At 44.2% G+C, this 23,445-nt stretch overlaps 1 long non-coding RNA gene across 1 annotated transcript in view; it reads right to left on the bottom strand.

The window, feature by feature from the left end:
• Nucleotides 1–8,607: 8,607 nt before the first annotated feature.
• The window catches only part of LOC115264953 (uncharacterized), a 480,170-nt gene continuing 465,332 nt past the window's right edge, over nucleotides 8,608–23,445 (bottom strand). The window contains exon 5 of the long non-coding RNA XR_009997626.1: nucleotides 8,608–8,711. This is a non-coding gene — a long non-coding RNA (uncharacterized LOC115264953). The remainder of the gene's footprint in view (nucleotides 8,712–23,445) is intronic.

The following is a 23,445-nucleotide window of genomic DNA, read 5'->3' as shown; positions in this document are numbered from 1 at the left end:
GGACAAGAAAATTGGCCGGGAAATGGACACTCTATTGCAAAGTGTTACACTCACTTCCTGTTTGCTCAGTTCAGAAGCGTGCAATTAAGAAACGATGTATGGACGACTTTTGCCTTGTGGTTTTGTCTAAAAGTTTGCCGAACAGAGTAGAGATCGCACACGCACACCGAAGTCGTGAGGGAGCTGTGAAGGCAACTCTCCACGAGGTGAATGTAAATTACACTCACCTCGTGGAGAGTCGCTTTCACAGCGCTGTCACGACTTTGGTATGCGTGTGCGACCCTTACTCTATTCGGCAAACTTTCAGACAAAACCACAAAGCAAAAGTCGTCCATACATCGTTTCTTGATTGCACGCTTCTGATCTGAGAAAACAGCAAGTGAGTGTTCCCATCCCTGGATAGAGCTACTATTTACAGTTATTAAAAGTTGGGTCAGCCATATTGATTTTGGCCGCCATCTTGGTTTACAAAATGACAGATAACTTTTGAAAGAGGAAGAAGACATCTCCAATTTTTTTATATGTTATGAATAAATGTCTCAGCTTTCAATTGATGCAAAAATTTTGAAAATCGATGTTTGCCATCATGGCGAAAAAAAAGTTTTGGTATAAAAATCCAAGATGGTGGTCAAAATCATTATGGCAGACCCAACTTTCTATAACTGTAAATTGTAGCTCTATATTTCCTCGTTTCAACAATATTTTGCTTTGAGGGAGTTTCAGAAGAAACTTGCGAGTTATATCAGTTCAAATGAGCTAACATTTGACCAAAATTAAGGAGTCCGCAAAAATTGTTGTGCCTCCATCAATTTGAGTAATCAAATGCATTTTCCTTACTTTTTTGGAAAGGACTTTCAGAAAATCGCCACCTTAAGCATTTTTAAAAACAAGGTGTAAATAGTGGGATGGTCTCAGCGAAAATTACCCTATGTAATATGCAATACGTTTTGAGCTCTAAAAATGTTGAACATTTAATATGGGAAAGATGATTGGGGTCCAAAAACAGTGCCCAAAAATTCAAGATAGTGACTGTTTTTTATGGAACTTTGAGCTCTAAAATTGGGTACATTTGATATGAAGAAGATGTTTTGAGTTACAAAATGCTAACCAGGAAATCCAATATGGCGGTCTGAAATCCAAGATGGGGAACAAAAATTAAAGATGGCAGTTGTTCATTGAATTTTGAACTTTTTACAGTTCTATCACGATAAAAAAAAACGAAATAGTAGTGATTAAAACGACTAGTGATGAAACCTAAAAACCGCTAAATTTGGCATTAAGAAGGCGTTTGGAGTTCATAAATTATGACCAGTATACTAAATATGGCGGACCAAAATCCATAATGGCGGCCAAAAATTCAAAAAAAAAAGATAAAAAAACGGCTGTGGATGGAGTTTTGGGCTACAAGACATGCCGTACGGAGATTTTGATTATTAGTTGGAGGGCTTTCTTTGCCTGCCATTGCATGAATTTTGTACCTTGTGAGGCAAGCACAATGATACACTATGCCCAGGGAGTCGAGGAAATTTTCCCGACCGGAACGGGAATCGAACCCGCCGTCTCCGGATTGGCGATTCATAGCCTTAACCACTAGGCTAACTGGAGACCCCTGCGGTTACTGGATCAATTTGATGTCTACTATATATTATTATGAAACTTTGGGACATTCAGGGTCGTCCAAACTGCCCTTAAGTTTAACTCTTGACAGTAACAGTAGTTATTCTCACAATGAACTGTAACATTACACATCCAACTGTAATCTGTAATCCCCCTGGCATTTCATGAATCATTACAAGATAATTTTGAGATATTCCAGATCAACCACACTACTTTGGAGACCATACCTTCAGGTCTACACTTATGATAAGGCAGCATCCATTTATTATATGCCACAAAAGTTCAGCCTATTGGACGCAGTGGCTTAATTTCCCCAACAGGGGAGGAAAAAAAAAAAAAAAAAAAAAATCCATTTATTACGTAACGCTAAAATCGTCATTTTTCGACCCCGTAACGCTTTTTTGTATGAAAACCCGAAAATTTGTGTATGGGCCGTAACGCTTGGCCATACTCCCCCTTCTCCCCCTAGAGCGTTACGTAAATTGTGGATGGCGCCTAATAGCTTTTTCCACTACGTTAACTAGTGTTATATAATCCACTGTATCTACCAAAGCAGTTCGAGGAACAATAAGCGTTGCTATATAGTTTTTGGTATAATGGGCCATCCTCACTATTATAAAGCTTAGTTGATAAAAACAATAACTGGTGATTTCGTGTTAGATAGTAACGTAACACAACCAAATACGACCCATGAACCTCTTAACTCTCGAGGGTCACTTCTCAATAGTTTTGTGATAATTTAGGTCATCCATTCTTTCATGGACTGCACAACTTTATATCTAAACTTGCAATGCTAGCCTGCTACATAATGATTAATACCCGAGCAGAGGAAAAAGCTCAATAATAGCATATTTTGATACGGAGATCAAAAAGTGATATTTGTTTGTTTGAGATAAGAGGTAAAAGTACTGAAAATAATAGCTCAATTTTACTCCTGGAACATCATCATCAAAGCACATTTAGAACTGGGTAAGATCTAACCAGTACCAGTGAGCTATTTGATTGATCTTCAAATATCAAATTTTGCTATTGGTTATATGGTTCAAAAACATATTTTTGCTATTATTTTCAGTACTTTTCACGGTGTGTCTGGTAGAACAAAATTATTAAAAAAAATCGGTATCGTTAAGACACCCACCAAATGAAAGCTGAAGGTCCTCCCTTTCATTTGAGGCTAAAACAAGAAAGTTCTATCGGCGGTCCTAGAACAATTTTTTTTTTCAAAAATTTATTACTATGAGACTTGCACTTTCTTCCTTTCCACCTTGAGTGTAACCTAATGGGCTCGTATAAGGTCGCTCATTATTAACGTATCATACTAATAGAGTAAACGGGTAAAAACATATTCAAAATGGTTTATACAAAATGTTGCCCAGACAAGTGTAAAAAATATTTAAGAGAGTTGTAATAGAATTTTGCCAATATTTAAGTATGTGTTTTAACCATCTTCTCCTTATTGACATGTAGAAGAAGTTATTTCGACTGCAATTCTCCTCGTTTTTATCGACAGTACCACAGGTTCGAAAAATTTTACAGTCGTAGTAGGCCACGACTTGGATGTCAATAAAAATAGAACGATGAACAAAGTAGCTCGGATAAAATGACCACGTGCCGAGTCCGGTATTCGTTCATTTTGTGTTCCTTTCTGGTACTTGTAAAAGCATTTAACATTTTTCGCCAATTAGAAGGATTGCTGTGTTGTATATAATTAGGTATTGAATCATAAAAAAATAAAAGAAATTAAATTTCAACATAGCTTTGCTGCAAACTTTTAGAGAAACAACTACGACATGAAATCATAAAGTTACGATGAAAACCGTACTACACCTTGGTGCTGTGTGTCGAAGAAGCTTTTTCTGTAACCATTCATATCAATGAAGGTAGTTGATGTTCACTGATTTAGATATTTGTTTTATATGGTTGAGCATTCAAATAATAGACAGAATAAATTAGAAAGTCCCAACTTGTTTTTATTTGTATTTGCAGGTTATTGATATTATTGAACAACATTTTCTGAAATATACCAGATGTAGAAGTTGGTATTGTCTCTCGATAATATATCGCAATTATTCATTTAAAGTTTATTTGTTCAATGATGAGATCATACCCTTTAGAATTACTCTCTTTAAGTATAAATATAATTTAAATCTTCTACGCGGAGCATCGATATTTGCTGTAATTGTGAAACATGTAGTACTACAAGAACTACAGTTTCTCCTAAGTTAACGGGCAAACACGGCAGACTTAGCACTACCAGCGATGATGCAAAAAGATAGTGCTCGTTGCAATTCTGCTAAAGATGTTAAAAGGAGATTTAATATTTGCATTGAAAATGCAATCACTGTACTCCATTCTCCTGCAGCAATACAGTGAATACATTCTTAATACGAAAATATCAGTTTTGGACGAGAAAACCGCGTTAGATTTTTCAATGATGACGATTGCATTAATGGCGGCCTTAAGAACAATAAATCTCGGATTACAATTAGAATATTATGAAAAAGTATCTATTTCACCAATAAACTAAATAAAACAACACAATTTTTATTTTAGATTTGCTCCATTATTGTAGGCCCACCTATCTCGAATAATAGGTCGTGACCCACCTGCCCCATAAGAAATACACGCGTTTTAAAGATTTGATTCCAGAAAATATTGAGTTGCGGTCATCTTAGGATCCTGGAAAGTGTATGTCGTCTTGTAATTAATTGTAGTATCTTGGCATGCCCTAGCATCGTGACCTTGTGTATTGACCCGCACACATTATTGGTGCATGATAAAAAGGACTTGGTGTTTTAATGTTTTAACGTTTACGTTGCCTGAAGATTTGTAGAACTTGTTTATAAAGTAAAAGTATCAATAAAATGTTCAGTTTGCAGTTTTAGACAATTCGTGGTATTTGGAAGACACAGCAATTCCCTTATATCACAGACAAGAAGACGTAACTCTTAGAGAAAATTCATTAATATTATTTAACTCGGATGTTTTTTGCTGTCTTTTTATAAACACGCTTCCACCTATTGGTAGAACCGCGTGAGACACTGTCGGCCATGATGGATTGCGATTTGACGTTTGCCTAACACGCACACTACTATACATATCACCTGTAAGTTTCAGCAACGTGTACATTCGCAAGCATCAAAGTGTTCGAACATTAGCAGCTCTGGTGAAAGGATCGCGGAAATCAAACGAAATTTGAATTCATCGTTAAAAGCATGTGCCAAGCCCTGTAAAAGAGTGTTACGTCTGTTGTCTGTGCTTATATCATGCATTGCCCAATAGGCCTTTTCAGCTGACAGGTTCGTGTATGCCACTGTTTACAACTGCCGAACAAAGGCGCAAATGCTGAACTGTCATTTTCATAAGAGAACTGTCAAAGGCCCCCAAAATCAGCTGATTTAAAACGTCTTCTGATTAGGTCTATAGAGAAAATAATAACATTCGTCAAATAATTGAAATTTTTGTCAAATGCACGCTATAAGGAGGAACACGGTGATATAATAATAATTACCAGTATTAGAGCATGACGCGGTACACATGTTAATTTAAATTTGAACTCATCATCTCCACCTGCTTGAAACTGTTACAATTTTTCAAGCATTACTGCCCATAACCACGAAACTTACTACTGTTTACTCGATTTTTTTATTTACTTGGGACTATTATGCTTTTTTGGGAAGTGTAATATACATCATATAAAAAATCTTTCGTCGGAAAGCCATATTGGCAATGGATAAACTGTTTTCGTAATTTCTAAGTACTTTGAGAAAATACGAAAAAATATCATAGTATATAAACATCGTGGCGTTGCAGGAACTTTGTTGGACTGGACAGAAAGTGTGGAAAAGCGGGCATCGAGCGGCTACCTTCTACCAAAGCTGTGGCACCACCAATGAACTGGGAACAGGATTTATAGTGTTGGGCAAGATGCGACAACGCGTGATCGGGTGGCAGCCGATCAACGCAAGGATGTGCTTGTTGAGAGTTAAGGGCCGTTTCTTCAACTACAGCATCATCAACGTCCACTGCCCACACGAAGGGAGACCCGATGACGAGAAAGAAGCGTTCTACGCGCAGTTAGAGCAAACATACGATGGTTGCTCGCCGCGTGACGTGAAAATCGTTGTCGGCGACATGAACGCGCAGGTAGGAAGGGAGGAAATGTACAGACCGGTAATCGGGCGAAACAGCCTGCACGCCGTATCGAATGATAACGGCCAGCGATGCGTAAACTTTGCAGCCTCCCGTGGTATGGTAGTCCGAAGCACCTTCTTTCCCCGCAAAAATATCCACAAAGCCACCTGGAGATCACCCGACCACCAAACAGAAAACCAAATCGACCACGTTCTAATCGACGGTAAATTCTTCTCGGATATAACCAACGTCCGCACATACCGCAGTGCGAATATAGATTCGGATCACTACTTAGTCGCTGTATGCATGCGCTCAAAACTTTCGACAGTTATCACCACGCGTCGAAGTCGAACGCCGCGGCTCAACATCGAGCAACTTCGTAACGTAGAAGTGGCTCAAGACTACGCGCAGCAGTTAGCAGTGGCCCTACCAACGGAAGAGCAGCTTGGCGCAGCTACACTTGAAGATGGCTGGAGGGACATACGATCCGCCATAGGTAGTACCTCGGCTACAGCACTAGGCTTCGTGACTCCGAATCACAGAAACGACTGGTACGACGGCGAATGTGAACAGTTGAAAAACGAGAAGAATGCAGCATGGGCGAGAATGCTGCAACACCGTACGAGAGCGAATGAGGCACGTTACAAACAGGCGCGGAACAGGCAGAACTCAGTCTTCCGGATGAAGAAGCGCCAGCAGGAAGAACGAGATCGCGAAGCAATGGAAGAGCTGTACCACGCTAAGGACACACGAAAGTTCTACGAGAAGCTGAACCGCTCGCGCAGAGGCTTTGTGCCACAAGCCGACATGTGCCGAGATAATCACGGGAATATTCTCACGAGCGAGCGTGAGGTAGTCGAGAGGTGGCGGCAGCATTACGATGAGCACCTCAATGGCGACGTTGCAAGTACCGAAGGTGGCGTGGTAACAGATCTAGGAGTATGTGCACAGGACGAAAGACTTCCGGCCCCTGACCTTCAAGAGATTGAGGAGGAGGTTGGCCGGTTGAAAAACAACAAAGCCGCTGGAGCAGATCAGCTACCAAGCGAGCTTCTAAAATACGGTGGAGAAGCACTGGTAAGAGCACTACACTGGGTCATTACCAAGATTTGGGAGGAGGAAGTATTACCGGAGGAATGGATGGAAGGTATCGTGTGTCCCATCTACAAAAAGGGCGACAAGTTGGATTGCGGGAACTACCGCGCGATCACACTACTGAGCGCTGCCTACAAGATACTCTCCCAAATTTTATGCCGCCGTCTATCACCGATTGCAAGAGAGTTCGTGGGGCAATATCAGGCTGGATTTATGGGCGAACGCGCTACAACGGACCAGATGTTCGCCATCCGCCAGGTGTTGCAGAAATGCCGCGAATACAACGTGCCCACACACCACTTGTTCATCGATTTCAAATCGGCGTATGATACAATCGATCGAGAACAGCTATGGCAGATTATGCACGAATACGGATTCCCGGATAAACTGATACGGTTGATCAAGGCGACGATGGATCGAGTGATGTGCGTAGTTCGAGTATCAGGGACACTCTCGAGTCCCTTCGAATCTCGCAGAGGGTTACGGCAAGGTGATGGTCTTTCGTGCTTGCTGTTCAACATTGCTTTGGAGGGTGTAATAAGAAGAGCGAGGATAAACACGAGTGGGACGATTTTCACGAGGTCCGTTCAGCTGCTTGGTTTCGCCGATGATATTGATATTATTGCTCGTAAATTTGAGACGATGGCGGAAACGTACATCCGACTAAAGAGGGAAGCCAGGCGAATCGGATTAGTCATTAATGTGTCGAAGACAAAGTACATGATGGCAAAGGGCTCCAGGGAGGAATCACCGCGCCCGCCACCCCGAATTCATATCGACGGTGATGAAATCGAGGCGGTTGAAGAATTCGTGTACTTGGGCTCACTGGTGACCGACGACAACGACACCAGCAGAGAAATTCAGAGGCGCATTGTGGCAGGAAATCGTGCCTACTTTGGACTCCGCAGAACTCTACGATCGAATAAAGTTCGCCGTAACACGAAGTTAACCATCTACAAAACGTTGATTAGACCGGTCGTCCTCTATGGGCATGAAACATGGACCCTACGTGCAGAGGACCAACGCGCCCTTGGAGTTTTCGAACGGAAGGTGTTGCGTACCATCTACGGCGGAGTGCAGATGGAAGACGGGACCTGGAGAAGGCGAATGAACCACGAGCTGCATCAGCTGCTGGGAGAACCAACCATCGTCCATACCGCGAAAATCGGGAGGCTACGGTGGGCGGGTCACGTCATAAGGATGTCGGATAGCAACCCGACTAAAATGGTTCTCGAGAGTCATCCGACCGGTACAAGAAGACGTGGAGCGCAGCGAGCTAGGTGGGTCGACCAAGTGGAGGACGATCTGCGGACCCTACGCAGAGTGCGGAACTGGAGACAAACAGCCATGGACCGAGTGGAATGGAGGCGGCTACTATGTACAGCAGAGGCCACCCCGGCCTTAGCCTGACCGGTAAGTAAGGTAAGTATATAAAAAAAAAAATTGTTCTAGACCCGCCGATAGAACTTTCTCATTTAAGGCTCAAATGAAAGGTGGGACCCTTAGCTTTCGTTTGGTGGGTATTTTAGCGATACCGATTTTTTTAAAATAATGTTGTCCACCAGACACACCGTGTTTTACCTCTTATCTCAAACAAATCAAAAACACATTTTGATCGTCAGTAATTCGCCTCTGCTCGGGTATTCACTAATATTCTTCAAAGACTAATCGGCATTGATCTGTACTTTTGAAACATTTCAGGTCGTTCAAACTTTTATGGCCACCTGAAACCTTGAGCCCCAAATGTCATTTCTCCGGTATTTTTCCTTGAATTCTACCTGAGCTTTGCTTTTGGGACACTGAATGGCTTACCTTTCATTTACTCCTGATAAAAATTATATAGAATAGGATCAGTTGTTGCATACCTGGAAAGTGAGAAAAGAACTAGATTATTCACTTTACTTGAAGGAAGCGTATTATTTTTTAATTATCATATATAAGTTTTTCTTCTTCTTTTCCTCCTTCTTCTTCTTTATGGTTCGACGTTCCCACTGGGACTTGGCCCACCTCGTTTAAACTTAGTGTTCTTTGAACACTTCCACAGTTATTAATTGAAGGGCTTTCTTTGCCTGCCATTGCATGAATTTGTATATTGTGAGGCAAGTACTATGATACACTGTGCCCAGGGAGTCGAGAAAATTTTCCCGACCGAAACGTGAATCGAACCCGCTGTCTTCAGATTGGCGATCCATAACCTTAACCACTATGCTAACTGGAGAATCATAAATAAATTATGTTGTGCATTTTTATCGCAGTAGAATGGGGGTCAAGATGGTTAATAGTTGTATGTCAAAGTATTTTTAATTCAAGTTCAGTATCACATGACAAAGTCCATTGTTCTGAAATAATTGTTTGTCCTTAACATTTGACCGATTATTATTTATGTCGTAAAAGTTGAGTCTTCTATAATTGGAAGCGTATTCAAAATGCAGCCTTCTTAAGCTGTGAAATAAATCTAAAAATCGGTCAACCATCAGAAACCCCCTTCATTGGATCATAAAGCCTATTAGGCCATCGTTTTGACATTTAATTTAAGCAAATTAGCATCATTTTCTAGCATCAATGTCCTCCACTGCACCCATCTGTACCAACATCGCAATAGACAGCGACGCAATCGCACAGTCCCAACCAACTTTAGGGGGGTGTCTTATTAACAGATGTAATTGGCTGGCGGCAGCGGTAATGCTTCTTGTGCCGCTCCATTCAATAAGCAGTAGTGTAGTGCAGCTTCCTTCAATGAACAAACCCATAAACCAGCTATGATTTACTACCGATCGCTCCATCTCGGAGTGGTTCTAACCTTAAAAGAAATAAAAAAAAATCTAGCGCCAGCCCGGTCGACCGACCGTCGTCGTCATCATTGGTGCGCCAAAACAAATTACCCAACTAAACTGTGCCGCCTGGCCGCGAAGAGCTTTGAAAATCCATCGATTACCCAACGGCGACGACGACGACGACGACGACGGGGCAATGCCAAAGCTAAGACACCAAGGAGACATTCGAATCCATCCGTTTGTCAGTTTGTACGTCGGTCAGATCCGGAGGGGCCTCGAACTACAACAGCTGCTCTTGTACCCATTCACAATGAGCGGAGCCAGCCATCAGAGGTATATCCTATCAACCAGCCACCATCAGTGTGCATCTTTGAACCTGAATCGGCCAGATCGGTGCAAGTAGGGGTTCAGCGTCTAGTTTTTTGGGCTGAATGAATGTAGTTTCTATACCTAATTTATTCACACATACTCACCGATAGAGTAAGGTGGGACAAGAGTACGAATAGTAGAAACCAAGCTCAAATTCCGTGTATTTGCCGCCTTAGAATACCACTACGGGTGACCTGTTCCGGTGGTTAGAGTTCATCAAACAGGGTTACCTCAATACAAGGTGTCAACCGACCAGTGTTGAGGGGTGATAAAGATGCTCGACCATTAACGGAGCCTGTGGGGTACCTGGACACCCCCACAGTAAAATATCTCTTACTACGTTAATGCAGGACTCTGGCGCGGTGGACCTCCTTTCCCGTGCAATTCGTGGGCTTAAAGCATGAAGTCTAATCAAAATCAAAAACAAACAACAAGTACTAGTGGTAGTGGTAAGGCTAGCCCCTTCGGAAGAAGTGGGTTGGTGAGATCTCCTTTAAGGAGAAGTGAGAAGTCAGGAGCGGAAAGCTGCACCCACCGGTCCAGCAATGGAGCTCCGATTCATTCCCCGGCTAGCCTGCCGGAGGAGATAGTGGACGTAGCACGGTTGATGAGGTCGATCAACCAAATGCGAGAAGGGCTGTTCGCGGTTAAGTGGCTGACCATTGACTTTGCGTCCACGAAGTCCTACGTAAGTAATGACCTGAAAACGGCCCTGTAGCGACTTCGTAAGTCGATGGACGATGCCAAACAGGAACACGTGAGACTCGTAACGGAAAATCAATAACAGAATAATGCGAACCGATACCAATGGCGACGACCCCAGCGACGAAAAGGGACTTGCGATTGGAAGTTCGGTACGTGGAACTGCAGGTCTCTCAACTTCATCGGGAGCACCCGCATACTCGCCGATATACTGAAGCACCGCGGGTTCGGAATCGTAGCGCTGCAGGAGGTGTGTTGGACAGGATCTATGGTGCGAACGTTTAGAGGTAATCATACCATCTACCAGAGTTGCGGCAACACACGTGAGCTGGGACCAGCTTTTATAGTGATGAACGACATGCAGAGGCGCGTGATCGGTTGGTGGCCGATCGACGAAAGAATGTGCAGGTTGAGGATCAAGGGCCGATTCTTCAACATTAGCATAATAAACGTGCACAGCCCTCACTCCGGAAGCACTGATGATGACAAGGACGCATTTTACGCGCAGCTCGAACGCGAGTACGACCGCTGCCCATACCACGACCTCAAGATCATCATAGGAGATTTAATCGCTCAGGTAGGCCAGGAGGAGGAATTCAGATCGACGATTGGAAAGTTCAGCGCCCACCAGCTGACGAACGAAAATGGTCTACGCCTCATCGATTTCGCCGCCTCCAAGAACATGGCCATTCGTAGCACCTTCTTCCAGCACAGCCTCCCGTATCGTTACACCTGGAGATCACCACAACAAACGGAATCGCAAATCGACCACGTTCTGATTGACGGACGGCACTTCTCCGACATTATCGACGTCAGGACCTATCGTGGCGCTAATATCGACTCTGATCACTACCTATTGATGGTTAAACTGCGCCCAAAACTCTCCGTTATTAACAATGTACAGTAAAGGCGGCCGCCCCGATACGATCTAGAGCGACAGAAGCAACCGAATGTCGCTACCGTATACGCACAGAATCTCGAGGCAGCGTTGCCGGACGAGGGTGGCTCCTCTAGAGGACTGCTAGAGTACAGTCAAAGCAGCCATCAACAACGCAGCCGAGAGCACTAACGGGTACGTAGAACGGAGTCAACGAAACGATTGGTTCGACGAGGAGTGCAGAGCGGTTCTGGAGAAGGATGCAGCGCGGGCGGTAATGCTGCAGCATGGAACCCGACAGAATGTGGAGCGATACAGACAGAAGCGGAAGCAGCAGACCCGTCTCTTCCGGGAGAAAAAGCGCCGCCTAGAAGAAGTAGAATATGAGGAAATGGAACTGCTGTGCCGTTCACAAGAAACACGTAAGTTCTACCAGAAGCTCAACGCATCCCGCAAATGCTACGGCACGCAAGCCGAAATCTGCAGGAATAAGGACGGGAGCCTCCTGACGGACAAACGTGAGGTGATCGAAAGGTGGAAGCAGCACTTCGACGAGCACCTGAATGGTGAAGAGAATGTAGGCACGGAGGACCACGGCAACGGAGGAAATGACTATGTTGGTGCAACAGAGGACGAGAACGAACCAACTCCCACGCTGAGGGAAGTTAAGGATGCCATCCACCAGCTCAAAAACAACAAAGCGGCTGGTAAGGACGGTATCGCAGCAGAACTCATCTAGATGGGCCCGGAAAAGCTGGCCACCTGTCTGCACCAGTTAGTAGTCAAGATCTGGGAAACCGAACAGCTACCGGAGAAGTGGAAGGAAGGGATAATCTGTCCCATCCACAAGAAAGGCGACAAGTTAATGTGTGAGAACTTTCGTGGGAAGTTACCAAGCCGGTTTCATCGACGGCCGGTCGACAACGGACGAGATCTTCACCGTACGGCAAATCCTCGGAAATGGCGTGAATACCAGGTCCCAACGCACCACCTGTTCATCGACTTCAAAGCGGCATACGACAGTATCGACCACACAGAGCTATGGAAAATCATGGACGAGAACAGCTTTCCCGGGAAGCTTACCAGACTGATAAGAGTAACGATGGACGGTGTGCAGAACAGCGTAAGGATTTCGGGTGAACTATCCGGTTCATTCGAATCTCGACGGGGACTATGACAAGGTGATGGACTTTCCTACCTACTATTCAACATCGCCCTGGAAGGTGTAATGCGACGAGCTGGGCTCAACAGCCGGGGTACGATCTTCACGAAATTCGGCCAATTTGTCTGTTTTGCGGATAACATGGATATTATTGCTAGAACATTTGGAACGGTGGCAGAACAGTACACCCGCCTGAAACGCGAAGCAGCAAAGATCGGACTGGTGGTGAATGCGGCTAAGACAAAGTACATGCTGATAGGTGGGACTGAGCAAGACAGGACAAGCCTTGGCAGCAATGTTACGATAGACGGGGATACTATTGAGGTGGTAGAAGAATTCGTCTACCTCGGATCCTTGCTAACGGCTGACAATAACGTGAACCGTGAAATACGAAGGAAGTCGTGCCTACTATGGGCTCCAGAAGAAACTGCGGTCAAAATAGATTCACCCCCGCTCCAAATGTACTATGTACAAGACGTTAACAAGAATGGCGGTTCTTTACGGACACGAGACATGGACGACGCTCGAGGAGGACCTGCAAGCACTCGGAGTTTTCGAGCGACGCGTGCTAAGGACGATCTTCGGCGGCGTGCAGGAAAACGGTGTATGGCGGAGAAAGATGAACCACGAGCTCGCTGCACTTTACGGTGAACCCAGCATCCAGAAAGTGGCCAAAGCCGGAAGGATACGGTGGGTAGAGCATGTTTCAAGAATGCCGGACAACAACCCTACAAAGTTGGTGTTTGCTAACCATCCGGTTGGTACAAGAAGGCGTGAAGCGCAGAGAGCACGATGGGCGGACCAGGTGGAGCGTGATCTGGCGAGTGTTGGGCGTGACTGACGTTGGAGAGCTGCAGCTGCAAATCGAGTATTATGGCGGCAAATTGTTGATTCAGTATTATCATGAATTTAATGTTAACTAAATAAATGAAGTGAATGAGGAATCGTAGCTGGACCTGAAGCAAGGAACGCGGCTCAGCAACTGCATTGTTAGGTGGTTTCTGAGTGAAGGACGGATATCGCCATCATAGCGGTCCCATACCAAGTACCCACCGGTAATGGCAATTGGGTCTCGGATGGGTCCAGAAAAATGGCGGCGATATGGACGATGGGTAAATATCCCGTCCAGAAGTTGGTGTCCACTACCTATGAGGGCTTCGTGGTCGCTGAAGTAAATGGGGTCTTCTTCTGCAGTTGTTATGCGCCTCCGCGGTGGTTGATCGAGCAGTTTACGCAGATGTTAGGATTGTATGATGACCGTTTTGATAGAGCGAAGGCCGTTGGTAATAGCGGGTGACTTTAATGCCTGGGGCAGCCGTGTCACGAACCAACGGGGTCAGATCCTGCTAGAGACACTGGCCATACTACATGTCGGCCTGGCTAACGTCGGTACCAAGAGAACCTTTAGTCGGAACGGTGCGGAGTCGATAATTGACGTTACTTTTTGTAGTCCTGGCTTATGCGAGGTATGCACTTCAAACGGAATCGCTCAAGTAATTTTCGTTCAGTGCATTATTTTTCCGTGACCAGAATGGTCAAGAAATTAAACACAGCAAGCCTCATTTGATTTGACGTTTCGTTTCAGCTCCGTACTAGGATCCGGAATAAAGCGACGCTTTCTCATTTCTGGAGCGATTCCTTGCCTGAATTTTCCACGCATCGAGATAGGCCAAGAAATTTCTTGCGATCTGCGTACTACCCATTAATAAGTAATTCGAACTAGAGAGTAGACAACAGCTACGATCACAGCGATCACCTGGCAGTTCGCTACAGTATTGACTACAACAACAGCAGGCAGCGGGTAGAGGAAGTGGCAGTTAAGCCAAGGTCAAGCTCTCGCAGGTGGAAGACATCATACTGCGACCAAGGGGTATTTAGGGAGGCGCTCCGCCGTGAGCGAATCCTACTGGTGGACTCAAGCGATTGCAAATCTGCGCCGTACCTGCCTACGGTCAGAAGGGGGATGCAGTGAGCACGAACTGCTGAGAAAGCGTTCCAGCGTAAGAAAAGGGAGAATCGCTACTGTGCAGTAGTGACTCTGGATTTAAGGAACGCGGTTAATAGCGCCAGTTAGGCGTTTATTGCTGAAGCGCTCCTGGAGATACCCTAGTACCTGTATCCTGTATACCTGTATAAGGTACTTCCAGAATCGAGTACTAGTTTACCACACAGAGGTTGGTCGGAAGTGTTTTCATATAACCTCAGGAGTCTCGCAAGGTTTCATTCTAGGGCCGGTGTTATGTTATGTCATGTACGACGAGGTGTTGAGGATGTTTCCGGTGGAAATGGTCAGCTTCGCTTTGACGGCATTACGCTGGAGGTCTACGGTGAATTGATTGAAGAAGTGGAATTGACTGCAGCCTACTCGGACTCCAGGAATTGGCTGACCATAAAACTGAGAAGGTGGTTTTGAACAACCGAAAGTCTGGGCAGCACGCGGTGATCAGTGTAGGCCATTGGTCTTTCACCTCGAAACGCTCCGCCCAATACTTGGGGAAGATAATCGACGATCGTGTATGCAGTAGGCGCAAGCTTCTGTATAGAAACACCTTGTTCGCATTCAGGTATGTAGGCCCATCTTATGGCATGGTCTTACTGTGTGCGCTCAAGATGCAAACGGTGCCCAAATGCGCTTCAAACGCGGTAACACAATGCTACCAATAGCAACTTAGCAATTCTTGTCAATATATATCACAATCGCTGAATTCAAAAGCCCCTTTGACATCGGGTGACTTGTTAGAAAATCTTACCGCATTTGATAGTTACGTTTTGAATGCACTGCACGCAGCAATACTACGTACCGATAAATACCGTGGGACCTGAGGGGGCCTTCCTGGGGATTTCAGACGAAATGCAGGGGTATTTTGATGCGCTTCTGAGGATATCAATACCTACGTTACATTTTTATTATCAATTAGTCTTGTAGAGGTTTTAAAAAACGCCATAAAACCTTTTACCTTTTATTTTAGTTTTATGATGGTTGTAAGAACCCCTTCCAGTATTTTTGTCTAAAAAAATGTTACTTAGGAAGATGATGATTAACCTGGGCTTGTTAGGGGAATATCTGTTAGTAAAAAGAAAATCGCGTGAAGTACTGCTCCTTTGAGTGCCACTAATAATTTGCATCCTTTGACAGATACGTATTTCGACCTCAACTGTAAGGTCGTCTTCAGTGTCTTGTACTTGACTCGACTTGAGGTTTCCAGGAGAATTTCACCGGAGTTTCAGGAGGAGAGCCGCAGAGAAGGTTCAGAAAAGCTTCAAGGCGTTTCAGTGGATTTGAATAAGTTTACGGAGAGAAACTTAACTGGCCTCATAAGGTATTCTAAGGGGATCCAAGGCGTTAAGAAAGGTTTCTATAGCTTATAGGTTAAAAGCACTTCAGGAAGTCTACGAGGTTTCAGAGGCGATTTAGTGAATTTCAGGAGGTTTTAGTAGAGTGAATTTGCAGAAGGTTACAGTTGGTCCAGGCTCTCACTACCTGAGCTTCCTCTCAGGTGTCTATTGAGCAGATCACACACCTTCACTTTGTTCATGGAAGAAGAAAAAGGAAATCAAAAATAGAGACTAAGAAACAGTTTGCAGACCTCAATTGCATAAGATTTAATGTAGTACATTTTAGAGCTATTCAAAATTCTTGGGTGAGTAACTGGCCCGGTCACGTCCTTCCGGTTATCAAGTCGCGTTTTTCCTTTAAATCCAAAAAGTTTGTCCATCAATCCCACTGTGACCCGTCTTCAGAACCGCGCGTCTGCAAATTTACTTTTTATTTATTCTCATTAATTCTAATAAATTCATTAAAGTTTAAGGTCACCTTGCGCAAACCATCACCATCATCATCGTCGTCGCCGTCGCCGTCCTAGTCGCATTCAAATCTGCTGTGTGTCTGCTGCTGCAGTTCCGATCAGGCGGCGGCGGCGGCGGCGGCGATGCTTTCGTAATAGACTCCGACCGATCGACCGCCAACAACAAACGTTTGGCACAGATTCTTTCCTCTCGGCATGTCTTGGCCCCAAAAATTCTCCTCCCGCCTGCCTAGAAGGGGGTGTGTGAGTGTTGGGGGTGGCAAACGAGCATTTTTTCATGTTTTGTTTTGATTCGGCTCATTCCGTCAGTCAACGGCTACGACGACGACGCTGACGGAGGAGCTGCTGATTAGCCGAACTGCTGCTGGATTAAATCGATGAATGGCAGCTGTTTAACGGGTTTTGCCGCATCTGAGATGCACTTTAGAACAGCGGCGAGGCGATGCATTCGCAAATAAAACCGCAACCTCTCACTTTCGGCGCGGATTTCGCGTTCCGATTACAATCGCTTGCTTTGTGGGTTGTGGTAATCGACACTAACTGCCGCGTCGGCTGGCTGTGACTCGTCGTCGAGTGCCGCTACTTTAGGGCTAATGGGTGACCTTTCAGGAGCTGCCGCAGTGATACTCGACGGCGGCGAAGATGATGACGGTTCGGAATGAAGCAATCACAAGCAGTCTCTTTGAAGTCTTGTTATGCGCGGGAAGTGATTTGAGGGCGTTTCCGATTGTCCCGGTGGTAAAATGTGGCTCAATGCAGCTCAATCACCCACTCCGGCGATGATCGCTTAACCCAGATAAGGGATACTGGAAAACAGTTCCGAGCACCAATTCAACAACATTATTCATGTCGCAAGAAGGTGAACATGACAAGTCGATTTCATTTGCGACTCAAACCAACATGCAAGTGAGAGGCAAAAATTAATCATAAATTCTAAGACTCTGAAAACAATCTACCATCTGTATTGGTTTCATTCAATCGTTTGTGGATCTGTGTGTCGTTTTGACTTCAGCTAGATTGGGGTTGTACGTACCGAGCGTCTGTTCACCAAGAAAGTGCTGCTCAAACAGCGTCTGTTCCAGCGGCTGAGTATGAAATGCTCCTCAACCGTAAGCTATACCAAAGGTGACAGCCCCAGCACGGTGGATAGGGGACCTTAGGCTAACAATCAAAAACCATTACAAAAACCGAAAATAAAAGATAACGAGCTGATTCAACGAATTTTAGCGCAAAACAGCGAACAAGAATTGGAACTTGGAATGTTTTAACCCTAGCCCCGCAGGGTAGGCCGTTTGGCCGAATTTTTATCCAAGGATTTGGAGGCGTGGGCAAACTCTGAATAACATTCTAGATGCCAATATGATCATCAGAAATATTTCCTTCTTTCAGTCATAGACTATTCTTTCTAGTTTTACCATCATGGGATTAGTTGGCGATGGAACTGAGAATATTTTTGTCAGATTTTTCCTTCTTTGATTCATAGGCTATTCTTTCGAGTTATATTGATATAGGAAACAGGGGCATGATCACTTAAGTTCATCGTGCCTTTATCGGCCAAACGGCATTCGGCCAAACGGCGTTCGGCCAAATGACCCTTTCGGCCAAATAGCGTTCGGCCAAACGGCATTCGGCCAAATGGCATTCGGCCAAATGACCAGGAACCGGTTTCTTGCTCAGCGCTCTCGCCCACGCTCATGAAGTGAGAACTTGCTAATGAAAGAATAATTGTGGCCAGATTCAGAACACCTTACCATGATATTTCGCGCCAACCGATGCTGCCGAATTACGAGACAAAGAGAACTTTTACAGCCAATTGAATGCTGCCGTGGACAAGATTCCGAAATGTGATATCAAGATATTCATGGGCGACTTCAACGCGAAGGTTGGTTCCGACAACTAGGTATTCTCATTAAGTCCATAATCACATTCTCCTACATATTCTTTGTTTATCTCTTGGGAAATTTCCATGGCAATTTACGAATGACATTCTTGGATGCATAAATTCCATGAAATCTTCAGATGTTTTTATAGAGGAACCTCCAAATACTTTACCAAGAATTCTTCTAGATAAATTCCCATGCTTAAGAAGCTCCTACATAGATTATTTCAGAAATTTCTCTGGTGAATCATTTAGATTACCATCCATTGCTTCGGAAATTTTTTCAAGGGTCCTCCTGAAATCCCTTAGAAAATTTCGTCAGGAGTTACCGATGAAATGCCCAGGTCTCTTTTTGGAATTTGTCCTGTGGTTCTTTCAGAAATATTTCCTAGGATTCCTTTAGAGCTCTAAATCTAGATTCCTCCGGGAATTCTTTGAGATATACATCCACAGATATTTACAGAAGTATTTTATGAAATTACATAAAATATGTTGAAGTTATTCTTCGAGGGTTACCTGAAAGAATTTCTATAGAAATGATTTAAAATTCTTGATTGAGATTTGATTTCATTGAAACAAATATCAGAAACAATCGGTGGAGGAACTCCTGCAGTAATTCCTGGGAATACCTGGAGGAACTCCTGAGATTCGCCACAAAAGTTCAGTCAATTGGGCATAGTGGCTAAATTTCAATAACAGAGGGGTAGGAAAAAAAACTCCTGATATGGCTTTGAAGGAACTTGTAGAGGAATTTTATGAGATTTTTTTTGGAAAATTTAAAGGAAAAAAATAAAATGGAGAAGTTTCTGAGGAAATCCCTGATGGCATTTCTGAAGGACATCCTTGAGGAATTTGTGAATTAAATTATGAAGAAGTTTCAGAAGGAATCCTTGAAAGAAATTCTCCAGGAATCCGTGCAGAAATTGCAGACAAAGGTACCGTAAAACGGGGTATCTTTGATAATGCGGGTAACTTTGATAGTGCGACAGGCATTGTGTAATTTATCTTATAACTATGATTCCTTCAACCAGTTAAGAAAAAGGAAAACGTAAATCAATTCTATACATATGAAAGTTCATCTTAGACGTATTTTCATTAAAATCTAGTTTATATTCAACTTTTTGGACAAAAATTAAAAATTGTTGATATTTTTGTCATTTGTCAACCCCTTCAAACAATCTGCTATACGACTTCGTTAAAACTATTTTTCAATGAATGGACTTTTATTCTCGATAGATTCATCATAGTAGATTCCAAATCTGGCCTTGAATCTCTTAACGAAGTGTGTTTTAACAAAATGGAAGCAATTTTGTAAATTGGGATATTAATCTCCATACATTGATAAACGCCTAAAAGTATGCAATGCCCTTGTAATTTCATGTAGATAAATATTTGTTGTTCTAAATTTGTTAATAAAACATTCAAAAACTATCCAAAAAAAGAAAATTAACCATGAATAGCATGTAATCATATATTGATGTTCCGTTAAGCATTTATTTAAAAAAAAATATAATGATTTTTGATAGCTAAATTTGTTCTGTTTTGCACTCAATACTCCACAAACTCATTTTTATGTGTAGAATTTAGTAAAAAATATATGTTTTGATATGAAAATTCTATCTAATATATTCCACAAGCCTTCTCTCATCATGTTCATACTCCTAAGATCTGTGATTATTTTTTGAGATTTGATGTGTTTTTAAGGAATTATCAAAGTTACCCCAAAATGAAAATCAGATTTCCGGTTATATGAAAAACTAAAAGTTATCCAAAATATTTGAGATTCTTGAATCTTTCAATTGCAATTGATAACTGGTACCCCAGTACTTGTTTTAAAAACATAAAACTCGGGGAAATACTGTAACATGTAAAAATATTGAGAAAATTCCCTGAAAAACTATCAAAGTTACCCCATTTTACGGTACTACAGGAATTCTTGAATAAATTTCCAAATGAATTTTTGAAGGATGATTTGGAACAAATCCTAGAAGAACTCCTGGAGATACTTCTGGATTCTTGAAAGAATTTCTTGCATCTCTTGAATGGTTTTGGTGGAAAAAAATCCCTAATACAATTTCCCTAGATGAACTTGTAAAGTGTTCTTAAAGAAATCGCCAAAAGAAAATTTTAATTTTTATTCAAGGAATTTTCAAAGCAATTCCTGAACAACCGAAGAATGCTGTGCAGTAATTCCAAGAAGAATTTCTTGAGATGTTCCTGGAGAAACGTTGAGAAATAAATCCTCAAGTGATTTCTTAAAGATCTCCTGAAAGAATCTTTGAATGGATTTTTCAAGAGTCACCGAAAAAAAAAATCTGAAAGAATCCCTGAAGGAAGGATTCTATGATTCTCTACAGAAGTTTACGATCACACCCGTAGAGGAATATCTGAAGATATTCTAGGAAGCCCCTTGGCGGAACTTCCCGAAGAAACTATTGGGTTTTTTTTCCGGAGGAACTCCTGAAAACAGAATTCCAACAAAAAATCAGATCAGCACTGGTATAAAATAAGTTTTAGAAAATATTATCCTTTGAAGTCACGTGCGATATTGTGAGTTTCTATCTTTCATTTCATTTATTTAGTTAACATCAAATTCATGATAATACTGAATCAACAATTTGCCGCCATAATACTCGATTTGCAGCTACAGCTCTCCAACGTCGGTCACGCCCAACACTCGCCAGATCACGCTCCACCTGGTCCGCCCATCGTGCTCTCTGCGCTCCACGCCTTCTTGTACCAACCGGGTGGTTAGCAAACACCAGCTTTGCAGGGTTGTTGTCCGGCATTCTCGCAACATGCCCTGCCCATCGTATCCTTCCGGCTTTGGCCACTTTCTGGATGCTGGGTTCGCCGTAAAGTGCAGCGAGCTCGTGGTTCATCCTTCTCCGCCACACACCGTTCTCCTGTACGCCGCCGAAGATCGTCCTTAGCACCCGTCGCTCGAAAACTCCGAGTGCTTGCAGGTCCTCCTCGAGCATCGTCCATGTCTCGTGTCCGTAGAGAACCACCGGTCTTATTAACGTCTTGTACATGGTACATTTGGTGCGGGGGTGAATCTTTTTTGACCGCAGCTTCTTCTGGAGCCCATAGTAGGCACGACTTCCACTGATGATGCGCCTTCGTATTTCACGGCTCACGTTATTGTCAGCCGTTAGCAAGGAACCGAGGTAGACGAATTCTTCTACCACCTCGAAAGTATCGCCGTCTATCGTAACATTGCTGCCAAGGCTTGTCCTGTCTCGCTCAGTCCCACCTACCAGCATGTACTTTGTCTTAGCTGCATTCACCACCAGTCCGACCTTTGCTGCTTCACGTTTCAGGCGGGTGTACTGTTCTGCCACCGTTCCAAATGTTCTGGCAATAATATCCATGTCATCCGCAAAACAGACAAATTGGCTGGATTTCGTGAAGATCGTACCCCGGCTGTTGAGCCCGGCTCGCCGCATAACACCTTCCAGGGCGATGTTGAATAGTAGGCAGGAAAGTCCATCACCTTGTCGTAGTCCCCGTCGAGATTCAAATGAACTGGATAATTCACCCGAAATCCTTACGCTGTTCTGCACACCGTCCATCGTTGCTCTTATCAGTCTAGTCAGCTTCCCGGGAAAGCTGTTCTCGTCCCTAATTTTCCATAGCTCTGTGCGGTCGATACTGTCGTATGCCGCTTTGAAGTCGATGAACAAGTGATGCGTTGGGACCTGGTATTCACGGCATTTCTGGAGGATTTGCCGTACGGTGAAGATCTGGTCCGTTGTCGACCGGCCGTCGATGAAACCGGCTTGGTAACTTCCCACGAACTCATTTACTTTAGGTGAAAGACGACGGAAGATGATCTGGGATAGCACTTTGTAGGCGGCATTCAAAATGGTGATCGCTCGAAAGTTCTCACACATTAACTTGTCGCCTTTCTTGTGGATGGGACAGATTATCCCTTCCTTCCACTCCTCCGGTAGCTGTTCGGTTTCCCAGTTCTTGACTACTAACTGATGCAGACAGGTGGCCAACTTTTCCGGGCCCATCTTGATGAGTTCTGCTGGGATACCGTCCTTACCAGCCGCTTTGTTGTTTTTGAGCTGGTGGATGGCATCCTTAACTTCCCTCAGCGTGGGAGTTGGTTCGTTCCCGTCCTCTGCTGCACCAACATAGTCATTTCCTCCGCTGCCTTGGTCCTCCGTGCCTACATTCTCTTCCCCATTCAGGTGCTCGTCGAAGTGCTGCTTCCACCTTTCGATCACCTTACGTTTGTCCGTCAGTAGGCTCCCGTCCTTATCCCTGCAGATTTCGGCTTGCGGCACGTAGCCTTTGCGGGATGCGTTGAGCTTCTGGTAGAACTTTCGTGTTTCCTGTGAACGGCACAGCAATTCCATTTCCTCGCACTCCGCTTCTTCCAGGCGGCGCTTTTTCTCCCGGAAGAGACGGGTCTGCTGCTTCCGCTTCTGTCTGTATCGCTCCACATTCTGTCGGGTTCCATGCTGCAGCATTACCGCCCGCGCTGCATCCTTCACCTCCAGAACCGCTCTGCACTCCTCGTCGAACCAATCGTTTCGTCGACTCCGTTCTACGTACCCGATAGTGCTCTCGGCTGCGTTATTGATGGCTGCTTTGACTGTACTCCAGCAGTCCTCTAGAGGGGCCACATCGAGCACACCCTCGTTCGGCAACGCTGCCTCGAGATTCTGCGCGTATGCGGTGGCGACATCCGGTTGCTTCAGTCGCTCTAGATCGTACCGGGGCGGCCGCCGGTACTGTACATTGTTAATAACGGAGAGTTTTGGGCGCAGTTTAACCATCACCAGGTAGTGATCAGAGTCGATATTAGCGCCACGATAGGTCCTGACGTCGATAATGTCGGAGAAGTGCCGACCATCAATCAGAACGTGGTCGATTTGCGATTCCGTTTGTTGTGGTGATCTCCAGGTGTAACGATACGGGAGGCTGTGCTGGAAGAAGGTGCTACGAATGGCCATGTTCTTGGAGGCGGCGAAATCGATGAGGCGTAGGCCATTTTCGTTCGTCAGCTGGTGGGC

This window comes from Aedes albopictus, chromosome 2 (assembly GCF_035046485.1).
Source record: "Aedes albopictus strain Foshan chromosome 2, AalbF5, whole genome shotgun sequence".
Classification (NCBI taxonomy): Eukaryota; Metazoa; Arthropoda; class Insecta; order Diptera; family Culicidae; genus Aedes; species Aedes albopictus.
This window is presented reverse-complemented; position numbering and strand designations above follow the sequence as displayed.